At 40.0% G+C, this 14,259-nt stretch overlaps 2 long non-coding RNA genes across 2 annotated transcripts; one reads left to right on the top strand and one right to left on the bottom strand.

Annotated features, from left to right (window-relative positions):
- The first annotated feature begins 4,093 nt into the window (after nucleotides 1–4,093).
- On the top strand, nucleotides 4,094–7,335 carry LOC109899061 (uncharacterized). The gene is made up of 3 exons (XR_004211652.1): nucleotides 4,094–4,401; nucleotides 4,528–6,208; nucleotides 7,190–7,335. It is a non-coding gene; the product is annotated as an uncharacterized LOC109899061 (long non-coding RNA).
- A 2,208-nt stretch (nucleotides 7,336–9,543) lies between these two features.
- On the bottom strand, nucleotides 9,544–11,196 carry LOC116376140 (uncharacterized). Its single transcript, XR_004211527.1, has 3 exons — nucleotides 10,881–11,196; nucleotides 10,550–10,732; nucleotides 9,544–9,676 (listed from the first exon to the last, which is right to left on the bottom strand). It is a non-coding gene; the product is annotated as an uncharacterized LOC116376140 (long non-coding RNA).
- Between the last annotated feature and the right edge of the window lie 3,063 nt (nucleotides 11,197–14,259).

Below are 14,259 nucleotides of genomic sequence, written 5' to 3'. Positions count from 1 at the left end.
TGTGGGGACTTGCTTCTATTCAGCCATAGAGCATTAGTGAGGCCGGTGCTGATATTGGGTGATTAGGCCTAGCTCGCAGTCGGCGTTCCCAAATCATCCCAAAAGTGTTCGATGAGGTTGAGGTCAGGGCTCTGTGCAGGCCAGTCAAGTTCTTCCACACCTATCTCAACAAACCATAATTATTATTTTTTTACCCCTTTTTCTCCCCAATTTCGTGGCATCCAATTGGTAGTAGTTACTGTCTTGTCTCATCGCTGCAACTCCCATACGGACTCAGGAGAGGCGAAGGTCAAGAGCCATGCGTCCTCCAAAACACAACCCAACCAAGCCGCGCTGCTTCTTGACACAATGCACATCCAACCCGGAAAGCCAGCCGCACCAATGTGTCGGAGGAAACACCGTACACCTGGCAACCTGGTCAGCGTGCACTGCGCCCGGCCCACCACAGGAGTCGCTAGTGCGCAATGAGACAAGGATATCTCTGCCGACCAAACCCTCCCTAACCCGGACAACGCTGGGCCAATTGTGCACCGCCCCATGGGCCTCCCGGTCGCGGCCGGCTGCGACAGAGCCTGGGTGCAAAACCAGGATCTCTGGTGGCACAGCTAGCACTGTGAAGCAGTGCCTTAGACTACTGCGCCACTCGGGAGCCCTAACAAACCATTTCTGTATGGACCTCGCTTTGTGCACGATAGGGATTGTCATGCTGAAACAGGAAAGGGCCTTCCCCAAACTGTTGCCACAAAGTTGGAAGCACAGAATCGTCTAGAATGTCATTGTATGCTGTAGCGTTAAGATTTCCCTTCACTGGAACTATGAACTATGAAAACCAGCCCCAGACCATTATTCCTCCTCCACCAAACTTTACAGTTGTCAGTATGCATTGGGGCAGGTAGAGTTCTCCTGGCAACCACCAAACACAGATTTGTTTGTCGGAATGCCAGATGTTGAAGCGTGATGCATCACTCCAAAGAATGCATTTCCACTGCTCCAGAGGCCAATGTCGGCGAGTTTTACATCACTCCAGCCGACGCTTGGCATGTGCTCTGCCATGGAAACCCATTTCATTTATGAATAGTTCTCGTCCTGATGTTGCTTCCAGAGGCAGTTTGTAAATCGGTAGTGACTGTTGCAACCCAGACGATTTTTTACGGTACTAGGCGCTTCAGCACTTGGTGGTCCCGTTCTGTGAGCTTGTGTGGCCTACCACTTCACAGGCTATAAGAATATGTTGAAGGCTAGCTGTATTGGGTGCCGATGACTGAACTGCTCACTTTTGTGTCTGTGTCTGCAGGTACACAGAGGAGGAGGCATACAAAGGTATGTCAATTGGTATTGGTATGTTATTATGCAGATCACATTTACCATCCTCCTCCCTTACCTCTTCAATGAATATCCCATAGACCTCTACATTATGGACAAGGTATGTGAATGAAAACCATTATAAAAACCATTTTTTAAATTCATATTTACCACAAAAACCAAGGTATGAATACTGTTGTGTGCATGTTTTGTTAACCATCTGTATAATTATTATTTTACTATTTTTGGAATTCACAGACTTCAGCCTCCCTACACCTCTGATGAATACAACAGGGAACGTGTTTGATCATCATGCACTGCAAAATCATTCTGGCTAAGGAGATGGAGAACGTTAACACATTAACATCACCAGACCAGAGGATATATCCATTTGACTTGGAGCTCTGCTGGGAGTTTACCTCATATTTAGATTTTATATCATAATAAACACTGACAACTAAAATATAGTGTTATTGTTGTTATTGTTATGCTTATTATTATTAATAATAAATAATAATAGGGGAGGGGGGTATTTAAAAAATGAACCCCAAAAGGTTATTCAAATAACCCCTTTATTGGGTTCTTCGAAGAACTTATAGGGCTTCCCCCACAGTTTCAATTTGAAGAACTCCTGAAGGATACTCCAGGAACCTTTTACTTTTTAGAATGTAGCCGAATCCCCTAATTTGAAGGGGCGTACACATACTTTTGTATATATGGTGTTTGTCGAGTTTCCTTGTAGGCCTATTTGGCGAGGAAACTGTGAAGACAGCTCTATAGCCTATTGCCTGTTTCTGTGTCTTTTATTAAAGAATATGAAACAATGTGTATTTTGGCTGCTTTTAATCAAATCATGCAGAGCTGTTCTTTATATGGCCTAAAATAAATGGGTTCATATAGGGAGAATATTATATATAGGCTGTAGCATAGCGAATTTTGAGTCAGTTATGAAAATAGTACATGCAATGAATGCTGTAATTGTTTCATGTGGTAGTTTCAATAAAAATATACTTTGTAACATAACTATAGAAATTAAACATTGTGATTTTAGAGACACATTTACAGTAGCCTATGATTAAAGGGTTAGGCTATATTGGGCTCTCACCATCATCATCCTTAGCATTATTCACATAATTCCAATTCAACCCACATCACAATTATCGGCTTGGGTATTGACATCAATGAGCAGGCTTTCCAAGTGGGCTCCCTAGTGGCGCAGCGGTCTATGTCACTGCATCTCAGTGCAAGAGGTGTCACCTCAGTCCCTGGTCTGAATCCAGGCTGTATCACATCTGGCTGTGATTGGGAGTCACATAGGGCGGTGCACAATTGGCCCAGCGCTGTCCAGGTTTGGCCGGAGTAGGCCGTCATTGTAAACAAGAATTAGTTCTTAACTGACTTGCCTAGTTAAATAAAGGTTAAATAAAACAATATTAAAAGTGAGGAGAGACACATTGGTAGACATACCAAAAGAAAAAGTCTTAAAATGATTATGACATTTGGACCACAGAAATCCAATGTTTATATAAAATGTATGCCTTTTCCCCTACATTGTAACAGTCTAATAAGTCAATGTAAAATAGAACAACATCACAAAATCCATTTGGCCTCTCGTTTAATTTAGTCTCAATATGATACAAAAAAATGTTGGCTATTTCAAAAGATCAGTATACCATATTTTGAGTTGACTGTATAAGGTATTATATTAAAGATCTATTCGAGATTCAACTTAAGGCAAGGACATATTTTAAAACCATTTTGATACTCACCTCCTATCTTGATAATATGAATGAGAATGTAGTCCATTTAATTTTGAAATCATTATCTGTCCATCTCTCGCATAGACCCCAGTTGTCGGCATGAGAGATTCACAAGACTATAACATTTGAATGTTGTAAAATGCTTCCCTGCCTGGACACCCACATTCAAATAATTTCCACCTCCTCAAAATAATTTTCAATAAAAAAAAATATGTATGAGAGATTCACAAGACTATAACATTGAAATTTTGCAAAGTGCTGCCGTACCATGCATGGTTGGCGAGGACACAGATTGAATAAAATGAATTACATGGAAATAATGTTTTTTAGCTTTTGAACCTGTATAGGAGTACATTTTTAGCCTGTATAGTTTGTTGGACTATCCTTTTTGTAACATATGAGATATCAAAGCGTTCTAGAAAAACCTTGCATGTTATCACAACAGCTGTTCACTTTACTGTTATCCTGAAAATTATTTCGGAATCAGCTGATGATTGTTGAAACAGGGTTCAAGTTTTATGTCTACTTTCACAGATAAATGCTTATTATTATTGATAGGCGAACATTGTCACTAATACAAGGAACAAAAAGTGTTTAATGTCACATGATTTCGACAAGTAAAATGTTATCAGAATATTAAAATTGTACATTCCCAAGACGCCTAAAAGATGTTTCTAGTTTTAGGAGGTCATAATTAAATGTAAAATAAGAACATGCAAACAAACTAAAGAATACTATTTTATTAATTTAAGATTATCACCAAGACAGGCAGACAAACAGTACATTAGTGTCACGCCCTGGTCTTAGTATTTTGTGTTTTCTTTATTTATTTGGTCAGGCCAGGGTGTGACATGGGTTTATTTTGTGGTGTGTTTGTGTATTGGTTTTTTTTCGTAGGTTTTGGGATTGTGGCTTAGTGGGGTGTTCTAGCAAAGTCTATGGTTGCCTGAGGCAGTTCTCAATCAGAGGCAGGTGATTCTCGTTGTCTCTGATTGGGAACCATATTTAGGCAGCCATATTCTTTGAGTGTTTCGTGGGTGATTGGTCCTGTCTTTGTGGTTGTATAGGTTTTCACGGTCCGTTTGTTTTTTTCTTCTTCTCCTGCTACCCTCAGCATTCATTATTCTTAGAAAAAAATTCCAGGCGCATGAATGCTACAATGCTACGACCAACCCGCAAATAAGACCTTCAGGAAGTGCCCAGACTATGATGCTTTCGAATGCCAAGGTCGCATAACCCTCAGCGCCGGAACATCAACTGGAGGAGCTCCTGACACTTTCAGGCAACATGGGTTGCAGAAAAGGTCGGACGCCTTGGAGAAAGCCAATGTTTTCCATAGGTAGGCCATTGTGGTGTTTAACATAATCATGGATTTATTATTTGTGTTCTTATTGTTGATGATAGCATGCGCAATGCCAATAACATGGTTGCTAATCTGCTTCTATCTCTTTTTTTTAATGTTCAGAATGGAACTGCCACTATGCTGTCCTGCAAGACTTGTCGAAGACCGACAACCGGGATGGAGGGATGTCATCGACTTTTTTCTGCGAATCTTGGCGCTACCCATCCCACCATTTGGAAGATCATCGAGGCATTGCAATGATGGCAGCAAAGAAGTGAAATGAGAATGGAGCAGTAACTTCTGGGCTACCACCGCCATGGTAAAGACTACATTACCACAAGAAACAGAAGGATCTGAAGTCACTGGCATGTAAATACTCCAACATCCATCTATTCAAGTCAACTAAATGTGAAATGTGTTAATTTGACAAATAATGTTAAGTTGACTTCAACTCAATAAAAGCTGTAAACATAAAAATCAAGTTCAGTTAGCAAAGAACAATTTGCTCAGTCAACTTTCAAATCAGAACTAATAAGTCAAATAAACTAAAACAAGATCCCAGTTGTGTTGACAGAAAATCAGCTATAAATGTGTTCCCTCAACTTCCAAATTAGATCCAATAAGTCAAATGAACTAAATGAATACCACAGTTGTCTTGACTTTAAATGTCAATTCAGGATAACTACAAATCTGTACATCAACTTAACTTACAAAATTAAGTTAAATCGGCTAAGACCTATATGTTCGTTTAACTTTTAAGTCAGAACCAAGATGTCAAATCAGTGCAACTGCCTCCGGTGTACATGTACTGTTGTCTGGGTTTGAACTTCTTAATTATTGACCGAATTGTGTACCTATTGTTTAATAGTGGAAACCATTTTTGAATTTGTGAGTGTTTTTGCCTTTCCACATTGTGATAGAATATGCATTTTTCATCTGTGTTAGCTTATTTTTATACCCCAGTTAAAGGGAGCCATGTAAGGCCACAATACAGCTCATTTTTTCCATAAGTAAGAATCCATATGGGGTACCAACAATTGTCACAATTGTAATTTTGTTGATTTGTTTGTTTTAAATGGAATTTGATTGGTGCAACTTTTCTGCAGTGACTTCCCCCATATTCCTTGCAGCCAATAAATTCAGGTTTTGTCTGTGAGGGCAAAGGTCACGTGCAATATCTCACGTTCTCATTTCTGACACCAGTGGAGCAAATGTTAATGAATATGGGGCCACATGGCAGAGCAAGGGGAACAACTACTTTAGGTCTCAGAGCGAGTGACATGACCTGATTGAAACGCTTTTAACTCGGTTACACATGCACATGTATTAGTGATCCTAATATTGGGCCTAAGCTTTCATGGCTAACCATCTAACAATTCGTGTTTGGTGAGGCCAATGTAGTGAAAGTAATATGTGTAACGTTACAATTGGTTATAAAAGAGATTAACTACAAAAAACACTCGGAATGCATCAGATCACCTATCCCGTTTGTTTGTGTAGAGTTTGCTCCTTGTTTGCACATTGATAGGGGACATAAGTCAAACTTAATTTGGTTTAGCACTTACAAGCACTCCTTGTAATTCTAGTAATCAATTAATTATTAAACAAAAGTGTACAATGTATAGAATCAAACATATTTTTGATTTACTTAAGCCTTGTTGTACGATCACAATTTATTTTAGAACACAAGTGTTAATTTATAGGCGGCGGCATCATTTCAGGAAGTGGCTTGATCAGGACTGTGCTTCTGAAACTCTACTTCATTCAACAGCTTTCCAAGCTGGAGTGAGTAGCTTGGCAAAATGTGAGTATCTCCTTTAAAAAATTACATTACAACCACTAGCATATTATTTACCTACTTTTCAGCACAAGAATAGCAAGGACATTAGCCACTATGTTACATGCTAGCTGGTTAGCACCGTACACACCATGTTAAAATGGTCATTTGGTTAAATTAAGCAAGAAAAAACATATTTGGTCACGTTTAGCAAATACTATTTTACTATATCAATTTGAATGGGATTACTTGTGCAATTCTGCTATGTGTACTGTATAATTGTAGCTAAGCTTGCTGTTATCATGCTTTTAAATAGTACCGCTCTAGCTAGCAACACACATGGCTCCAAATTGCAGACATGCTGACTAACTTTGTTTGATAACCTGTATAACAGTAGCTAGCAACAAAAGGCAACTGTAGCTATGCTTGTAGTTATAATTACTATTATAATGGGTGGTAATGAGCAGTTATCAGTTTATTTTACTATTTGTGGTTGTATTCAGTGACTTGCTAGCAAAACATCAGATATAGGCATGTGTAGCTAAGTAAATTCTCCAGGGTATGTTGTGGCATTTAGCTAGGATGCTGTTAGCTAGCATAGTGTTAGTTAGGACCGTTAAGACATGTGGCCGAATTTGCACATGTGCTGGTTAAAGTGCATGTCGCTAGATAGCACATGGTCGGAATTGCACATGTGCTGATAAGAGTTGCTTGTTGGCTAGCTTGGAAATAGTTTGATAACCTGCATAATAGTACAAAGGAAATATGTTTGCTAGCCATGCTTCCAGTTAGTATTGGGTTTTAAAACCCTCATTTTTTCCAAAAATATATTAATTAAAACCTAAGAATATTCCAATGATTTAAATTAGCCTAATCTTGCAAGTATTAATGTTGGCATATTTTGTTAGTTTACAATTGTTAGTTTGGGTGTATTGAGATGTTATGTTAAACCATGTTATAAAAATGAATTTTGTAGAACTTAAGGCTTTGAATTTTTTTTTTTTTAAGGTTTATGTGAAACATTCAATGGATGAAGTGGAACTGTAAGTACTGCAGATTTGACACATCAAATCAACGCATCCTTATTAGACATTACAAATTGAATCATGGACATGATGCAAGATACATTGATGGATCAAGACTGTCAGTGCACCTTCAAAACAGAAATAGCACTCAAGAAGCATTTGACTCAACACTGAAGAAATGTTCATGACAGTTACTGCTTGTATAAAATGTGACCTCTGTAATTTTTCTGAGCCCTGTAATGTTAAGCAGTACTTTTCTCATTTGAGAAGTCATTTCAACAATTTTTTTTATTTTTTATTTTTTTTTATTTTTCACCTTTATTTAACCAGGTAGGCTAGTTGAGAACAAGTTCTCATTTGCAACTGCAACCTGGCCAAGATAAAGCATAGCAGTGTGAGCATACAACAAAGAGTTACACATGGAGTAAACAATTAACAATTCAATAACATAGTAGAAAACAAAGGCGGGGTCTATATACAATGTGTGCAAAAGGCATGAGGAGGTAGGCAAATAATTACAATTTTGCAGATTAACACTGGAGTGATAAATGATCAGATGGTCATGTACAGGTAGAGATATTGGTGTGCAGAAGAGCAGAAAAGTAAATAAATAAAAACAGTATGGGGATGAGGTAGGTGAAAAGGGTGGGCTATTTACCAATAGACTATGTACAGCTGCAGCGATCGGTTAGCTGCTCAGATAGCTGATGTTTGAAGTTGGTGAGGGAGATAAAAGTCTCCAACTTCAGCGATTTTTGCAATTCGTTCCAGTCACAGGCAGCAGAGTACTGGAACGAAAGGCGGCCAAATGAGGTGTTGGCTTTAGGGATGATCAGTGAGATACACCTGCTGGAGCGCGTGCTACGGATGGGTGTTGCCATCGTGACCAGTGAGCTGAGATAAGGCGGAGCTTTACCTAGCATAGACTTGTAGATGACCTGGAGCCAGTGGGTCTGGCGACGAATATGTAGCGAGGGCCAGCCGACTAGAGCATACAAGTCGCAGTGGTGGGTGGTATAAGGTGCTTTAGTGACAAAACGGATGGCACTGTGATAGACTGCATCCAGTTTGCTGAGTGGAGTGTTGGAAGCCATTTTGTAGATGACATCGCCGAAGTCGAGGATCGGTAGGATAGTCAGTTTTACTAGGGTAAGCTTGGCGGCGTGAGTGAAGGAGGCTTTGTTGCGGAATAGAAAGCCGACTCTTGATTTGATTTTCGATTGGAGATGTTTGATATGAGTCTGGAAGGAGAGTTTGCAGTCTAGCCAGACACCTAGGTACTTATAGACGTCCACATATTCTAGGTCGGAACCATCCAGGGTGGTGATGCTAGTCGGGCATGCAGGTGCAGGCAGCGACCGGTTGAAAAGCATGCATTTGGTTTTACTAGCGTTTAAGAGCAGTTGGAGGCCACGGAAGGAGTGTTGTATGGCATTGAAGCTTGTTTGGAGGTTAGATAGCACAGTGTCCAAAGACGGGCCGAAAGTATATAGAATGGTGTCGTCTGCGTAGAGGTGGATCAGGGAATCGCCCGCAGCAAGAGCAACATCATTGATATACACAGAGAAAAGAGGATTATATGCAAGAAGAGATTCAGAAAATAAGTCCTGACTGAGTAACTGATGCATCAATGATGACTACTTTCTCATTAACTTTAAGAAGAAAGGAGATTGTGGAAGATTGTGATTGACATCAAATCTAGATGGCCAGCGCTGTTCAGACAGAAAAGTAAGTGCTTATGTAAAATCTGCAAAAGGTCCAATAAGATTTTCTGTGGTTGTTGAAATGAACCCTTTCACACATACATCACACGGGTGTGATCGTTCTACAGTGGTCCCTGAAGCATACGATCACACCTGTGTGATTAGAACACTCGTTTAGAACTGCAGTTTCAAATGATGCAACAATCAGCGTTTGAGCTGGCCACACTTTTTTTCAGAAACTATTTACACAAACAGTCCTTACAAAGTTATGTCCAGAATGTCAGCAATTTATTTTTGTATGCAATGTTCAGATATTCACAGAAGTGTGTGTGTGTATGTATATAGATATAGATAGAGATATATATATCATAACACAATCATCCTAACTGGAAAAATGTAGGCTACATTTGTCCTAGCGCTGAGGAAAGATTGACCCAACACAAGCAGTCATATTTTCTACCCCCAAATTTGTAGCCATTGAGAATCCTCAATCTGAATTTCCCTTGTCCACTGACGAAGTACCAGGTCCCTTTGAAGATGCTGGTGGTGATGGAGGCAGACCGACAGTGGATGAAGTACAGGAGTTCTGTGGTAGCTGGAAGGCCACCAGTCATTTCACCCCTCCTGGCCCTGCTGTTTGCTTTGACGAGTCCCAGTCTGGAGTGCAAAGCCCCTTGCCATTTCCAACTGAGGCAGAGTGCTTCAAGTTGTTTCTGACAGAGGAGCTGGTGGGGAACATAGAGGAGACCAATCGCTATGTCTTGGAGCTACAGGAGAAGAGAGAGCCAGGAGTGAGGAGGAAACTCGCTAAATGGGTGACAACCACAATTAGTGAAATGTATACCTTCTTGGTGACAGTCCTTCTCATGGGGATAGTAAAGAAGAACTCCCTAAGAGAATACTGGAGCACAGATCCTATGTTTGCAACTCCCTCCTTTGCCACCCTCTTTTCCCAAGACCGCTTCCTAGTTCTGCTGCGATGCCTGCATTTCGTCAACAATGCTACTGCCATCCTAAGTGACCCGTTATACAAAATAAGAAATGTTCTTATCAGCCTGACATCAGCATTTGGTCGCGTCTTTGTGCCATACAAGGACCTATGCATTGATGATTCCCTGATGTTATGGAAAGGTAGGCTGGCGTTCCGTCAATATATTCCCTCCAAAAGGCACAGTTTTGGAGTCAAGTTCTTTGTCATGTGCGACGTGAAGACAGGATTTGTCCAGGATATTATAGTTTCCACGGTCCACCACTGACATCAAACATTATGAGGGGCTGGGGTGTCAGGGTCCGTGGCGATGACAATGCTGGCTCCTCATCTCAGCAAGGGACACACTTTGTACGTGGACAATTGGTACAGCAGTCCCACACTCTTGGAATGCACTCGGAAAAGTACCAAGTGGTATACGAAGATATTTTTTCCATCTGATCGACATTGCTGTCCTCAACGACAGCATAGTTCACCGCCAACTAACAGGTGAGATGATTACTGAACAAGGTATTTTTGTAATTGGATGTACAGTTCACATGCATCCATTATGCAATTATAGTGACAATATCTCACCCACCTACCTACTTCCTCATCATCCTCTAACTTTCCTCATCCTCCCCACTCCCTCATAGGTAAAGTAATTACCTACCAAAAATACAGAGAGAACCTCATGAGAGAGCTGCTGGAGGAGCACCACACCCCTCGGCGCCCATCCACTGGGGGTTGTCCTGCTGTAGACAATCCCCTACGCCTCACTGCACGGCATTTTCCCTGCAAAGTCCCTCAAACTGCTTCTCAAGGTAGTCGCACACGGAGGCATTGCAAAGTCTGCCTGTCTGGCGCCAGGAGAAGTAAGCAGAGGAAGATAAAATACATGTGTTTAGCTTGTGATACACCTCTATGTATTTCACCATGCTTTGAGGAATATCACATGCTCAAGCATTATTGAGCACATCTGCTGCAATAAGTGACTGACTGACCTGACAGGTGACTTGACAAGTGACCAGCCATGATACTATGCCTTTAGAGATGGGGGTGGAAATGCAGTTCAGTCACTGCATGAATATTAAACATGGGTTATGCATATTCAGTTTTTTGTCCTCTAGTAAAACAAGTTGTTGAACCAACTACCAATACTGCAATAAAATAGATGCCAATATGTAATAGTCATATTTGTTTTCTTGCTGTGTTTTCATCCAGTAAAACTTAAGGAGTGTATGTTAGCATACAAAAGCTGTCCTCATTCTTCAGCTCCAAAGATGTCCAGCTCCAGTTATGATATTGGCAAATAATGTTTGATTTCTGAAAGTACAGAATAAAGAGGAATTACTCATTAGAATACAATATAAGGATATAGCATTAAAACAATGCTACAAAGTAACATAATAAACACTTCTATAAAAATTTGTCAATGCAATAAACTATTTAACAGATTTGAGTTATAACAGTAAGAAACTAACTTTTGAGCTCCACAAGGGGGCGGGACAGAACAGAACAGAGCTATGCTGAATGGACCAAATAAACCATGGTCATATATTTTCATTTTATTTAACTAGGCAAGTCATTTAAGAACAAATGATTTACAATGATGGCCTACACCGGCCAAACTCTGACAACGCTGGGCCAATTGTGCGCTGCACTATGGGACTCCCAATCACAGCCAGTTGTGATACAGCCTGGATTTGAACCAGGGTGTCTGTAGTGACGCCTCTAGCACTGAGATGCAGTGCCATAGACTGCTGTGCCACTTGGGAATCATAAAGCCAGGGTAGCTTCAAAATACAACACAAGCTAATAGTTCTCTGACGCAACTAGCATTGTTTTACAGAGCTAATAGAATAATATAGCTACGTAAGCATGATTGACTATAACACCATAAAGGTTATAAAATGTGTATCGTTGCCTCATGTGTCTGCGGTTATAAGGAATATATTATGATCCATACATACAGTGAGCTACAGCATGCGGAAACTATAACGTAATAAGGCACTTACTTTGATAGAAACGCAGCCTGGATTTGAACCAGGGAGTCTGTAGTGACGCCTCTAGTACTGATGTGCTGTGCCTCTGACCGCTGCACCACTTGGGAGTCATAAAGGCCATGTAGCTTCAAAATACAACACAAGGTAATACTTTTCTGACGCAATTAGCATTGTTTTACAGAGCTAATAGAATAATGTAGCTACGTAAGCACGATTGACTATAACACCATAAAGGTAATAAAATGAGTAACGTTACCTCACGTGTCCACGGTGATAAAGAATATACACAAATATATTATGCACGGTACATACAGTACGCTACAATAGAAATGGAAAATGTGAACACGTGAGCAGATCCTGTTCTGACGGGAGATGAGCAAATGTCTGCAGATGTGAACTGCACAAACAATTGGGAAGTGCTTGGGGAATTTTGTCCGTGTCAGAAATATCCCAAAAATGTAATTGTCCGCAAAAGTAAAAATGACAATTTTTATGTGAATGAATGAGGCGGAACACACCGAAATTCAAACTGTTTTTAGAAAATAAAAACTTGTTAGAAAATCATTTGAAATTGAAGTTCGAACAACTTATAAATATAAACAGGCTGCGCGCTTTAGTTTAAGGGCAGCGCGGATAAAATGTACTGTTTACGTATCAATCACATTCTGGAATGGAGTGAACATTCTAACATCACGTGCATAAAAAAACTCACGCTGGGGCGACGGTTAGAGATATTTGGAACTCACGCATGAAAGGGTTAATAATATACACAGTTTCTCATATCGCAAGAGCTTTTCTCCCTTCAGACCTTTGTGCATTTTTAGATGGTGATTAGAGGACACAAGGAACTACATAAGTTATGTAATATGCTTTTCAAAAATGTATTCCTTTTATCTGTAGTGCTCTTAGGCTGGGTGTAAAAATCCTAACTCTGACTGTTTATAGGTCGCACAAATGCAGGGCTCTATACAGTGTAAGTGTTTCACTCACATTTTCTGAAGTCAATTATGGATATAAACCATTGTTTTCAAAGTATTTTTGTCATTTAGCTTCATAGCTTGACTGAATCCCTTAACTATATTTAACAATGAGCGCAGAGGCAGTCACAGCCTGTCATAGATACATTTTAAATATCCCAACTAAGACTTAGCTAGTTTTCATGTTTCCTAGCTATGTATATTTTAATCACATGCTTAAACTGCAAAATCAAGATATATATTTCCAGGGCCTTAGTGCCCTGGATGATTGTTTTGTTGCACTGGCAGATTAGGCACCCCCTTAAGGCATTGTCCCTAAAATTCCTCCCCTGGTATGTTATGCTCTTCAAACAGGTTGCTCTGGAGTAAGAAAAAAGAAAAAAACGTTTTAAATAAGAATATTTCATTCATTCAGATCTAGGATGTGTTATTTTAGTGTTCCCTTTATTTTTGTAGTGTATAATGAATGTTGTAGAAAGAGCTGATTGCCAAAACAGCACAGAATGATAGATGAGGCTTTACATTGTTTCCCCCCTCATTTTCAGTGTTGGATGACCACGGGCCTTTGTGGCGCTATAGCGGACAATCAATAGTTTTTTGCAAATAGGAAAAGTACAGACCATGTTATACCTCAACTAAGAACGCATTCTATCTAGACCTGGGAGCAATCATGGTTGACTGATGTGCTTAAGGACCATGCTTGTTTCCTGACGCAACGCTCTTGCTCACTAGGCTACCTGCCACTCCACTTGCCTGCATCAATATGCAACAGTACATTTGCAGACAGTGTCACAGAAATTGTTTTTGAGGATGTTTTGTAGGGCAATGCCTCTAATCTTTGCCTATTTTTGTTCTGTTTTTCAGAAGACAACTGATTCTGAGGAAGGCACCCGCGGAGTGAAAATCAGTGTCGTTGGGGATGGAGCTGAAGCAGGTGACCCAATGCCAGCTCATGTGGGTACATGAGCTTCACAATGTCCCAAATGCCTTTGCCACTTTGATTGGACTTCTTTAATGTCTGAATATGGATTACTCAAAATGTTTGAGGTCTACTTTTGAGGTAGTTCAGAAAATATTCTTGAAGATGATGGTGCAGAAATCTAGTTTACATATTTTATTAAAGTAATTTTGTTGAGTTAGAACAGTGGTTCTCTACTTGCAGCCTGTGGCAAGCTTGTCTGTTATGTCATTAATAGTATAGTTATTTATTTGTGGCCTGCTTGACTTGCTCGTAGTCACAGTGTAGCACCACCAGCCAAACAGGTTGAGAACTGTTACAATAACGCAATGAAGTAGGCTGACATGATGATGTGGACTTAAATGTTTTTTATTTGTCAACAGTAATGTAGCTTTAGTTATTAGAACTCCACATTTGTTAACATCAAGGTTTAAGTTTTTTC

Source organism: Oncorhynchus kisutch, linkage group LG11 (genome assembly GCF_002021735.2).
Source record: "Oncorhynchus kisutch isolate 150728-3 linkage group LG11, Okis_V2, whole genome shotgun sequence".
Lineage (NCBI taxonomy): Eukaryota > Metazoa > Chordata > Actinopteri > Salmoniformes > Salmonidae > Oncorhynchus > Oncorhynchus kisutch.
The sequence above is the reverse complement of the archived record's forward strand: the minus strand, read 5'-3'. Positions and strand labels throughout refer to the sequence as shown.